This window comes from Hemiscyllium ocellatum, chromosome 8 (genome assembly GCF_020745735.1).
Source record: "Hemiscyllium ocellatum isolate sHemOce1 chromosome 8, sHemOce1.pat.X.cur, whole genome shotgun sequence".
Classification (NCBI taxonomy): Eukaryota; Metazoa; Chordata; class Chondrichthyes; order Orectolobiformes; family Hemiscylliidae; genus Hemiscyllium; species Hemiscyllium ocellatum.
This window is the reverse complement of record NC_083408.1, coordinates 102,338,683-102,341,107: the sequence shown is the minus strand read 5'-3', so window position 1 is coordinate 102,341,107 and position 2,425 is coordinate 102,338,683.

Sequence of the window (2,425 nt, the reverse complement as noted above, 5' to 3'; positions counted from 1 at the left end):
TGGTTGTTTAATGGATCAAAGGTTGACCAGTTTAGACTTGTAACTGCTAGAGTTTTGAAGTGTCAACGGTGACGATTAAAACATATAAAATCCTGAGGCATCTTGATAGGGTGGATAAGGAAAGGATGATTCTTCTCATGGGCGAAACAGAATTTGGGGGTCACTGTTTAATAATAAGGAATGAAGTCAATATTTTTTCTCTCTGAAGGTCATGAGTCTTTGGAACATTGTTTCTGAAAAGATGCTGGAACAGTTGTCGTTGAGTATTTTAAAGCCGGAGATAGATAGATTCTTGTTGAACAGAAGGACAAAAAACGTTATCAGGGATAGGCAAGAAGGTAGTTGAAGGGATAAATGGGCAATTTAGCTTGGCTAATTCACCTTAACCTGCACATGTTTGTACTGTTTGTAAGTAGGTTTGTATCAAGTTCAGACTTATGCTATGATCCCAGCTGATGTAACTGCTGGATAACCCAGATCTCAGAATGAAGACTGGCTTGGTACAACACATTGCTTTGTTTAACATGGTAGACTTTCACCGCAATATAAGCGCACGTCCCTGTAGAGTCAGTTTTAACAACTAGACTAAAGTTTATTATGAGAAAGTTTTATTACACAAAATTATTTTATTAAGAAATACAAACTAATTTAAAACAAATCAAATTGTCTACATATAAGACAAGTTGAAAAATTATAAAATATACAGAAACCAAATCCTGCCTGGTCCCTAGCGTTATCATTTTTACAGTTAATCAAAATCCCTATCACCACCACGGTTTGACTAAACTGCTGCTTCTCTCTTCTAATGCTTCATATAACTGAGAGCTTAGAGTTTGATAACCTTTCGATAATCTGCAGAATTCTAACCAAGTACTCCTGGTCTGGAAGTTACTCATATTGAACTTTTTCACTGTGGTAACTTGTTTCCTTAACTGGTTTTCCTATGTGAGACTGTATGTTTTCTCACTCTAGTCAAGTTTGCTCTGAACAGGCCAAAAGCTTTTGAACTAATGTTTTTTTAAAAAAATGTAATCTTTGACTCTGCTAAGCTAATTTTTTTAATGCTTTCTCTCTCCCATTATAAACCTTCACTGTACAAACTTCCATTAGGACTCCAGGAAGTACATACCAGATTGAAATCATGAATCTGGAAAGACTATTTAATTAAGACTAACTAATTTTTAAACCTCTTCATAAAAATAAACCAGAAAAAAGTATGTCACAAGGTCAAACAAACTGTAAAACAAAAATTAATATATAAATCACATACCTCCCATAACAGCTACAGACCTCTCCTTCCCACAATTACATTTCATGATTCTATGATCGCTTCCTTGGATATGTTTTCTCATAGAATTTTCAGATGCTGCATTTTGTGGCATTCCATTCAGCCTAAAGGTGTGCAAGTTAAGGTGGATCAGCCATGCTAAATTGCCCATAGTGTTTAAGGATGTGTAGGCTACGTTGTCTGGCCATGGGCAATGCTGGCTTACAGAGATAGGGTGAGGGGAGTGGGTCTGGGTGGGATGCTCTTCAGAGGGTCAGTGTGGACTCAGTGCACCAAATGGCTGCTTCCATACTGCAGGGATTCTATGATTTCGTATCATTACCTCCTTTTACCAATCTACAGATCTCACTTTCTGTCCCTTATCTCATACATTTTACCAATGTTTGTATTTGCCAGTGGTTTTCCCTGCTGTGTCTGGAGCACACACTACTTCAGTGCTGACCTCCAACAGTTGCTCATTGAGATCAATAACCCTGTGTATCTATATTGATTCATTCACACGTAGTCAGCCCTTCATCTGCCATAGCTGCTCCTTGTAATTGTTCAAAATATGTTTATGTGAAGCAGTTCTTCATTATTTTCTACCTCTTTTTCCAATTCCGTAAATGTATAATCCATACCAATTAACCTTAAGAAATGCACTCTAATGGTCTGTTTGTAATGATGTAAAATTACTGTTTTAAATTACTACCTATAACCTTACCCATTCAACTCTTACTCGTTTGTAAATCACAATTTTTCAAAAATTAAAATTTATTTCTGATGGCGTTCTTTTTAAATCTCAGTCTTTTTCCTGCATGTATGCAGGTGCTAGAAAATATGGAGCTAATTGTTAAACAAAAATGAAGAACTGAGGATGCTGGAAATCTGAAACAAAAACAGAAAATGCTGAGCAGGTCTGGCAGCATCAGTGCAGAGAATGGAGGGCTAACCTTTCGGGTCCAGTGAGCCTTCTTCAGAAATCAGTTAATTGTTAAACATTCTTCTATATTCTTTGCAACATCACATTTGTCACTTTCTCAATGTCCCTGAATCCTTTGGTATGACGTTTAGGTGAGATAATGATAAGTAACCTGTTGATGTGGTTTTTATGTTTTCCTTGAAGTTCCTATTTCAATACCATTAATATTTTTTCAG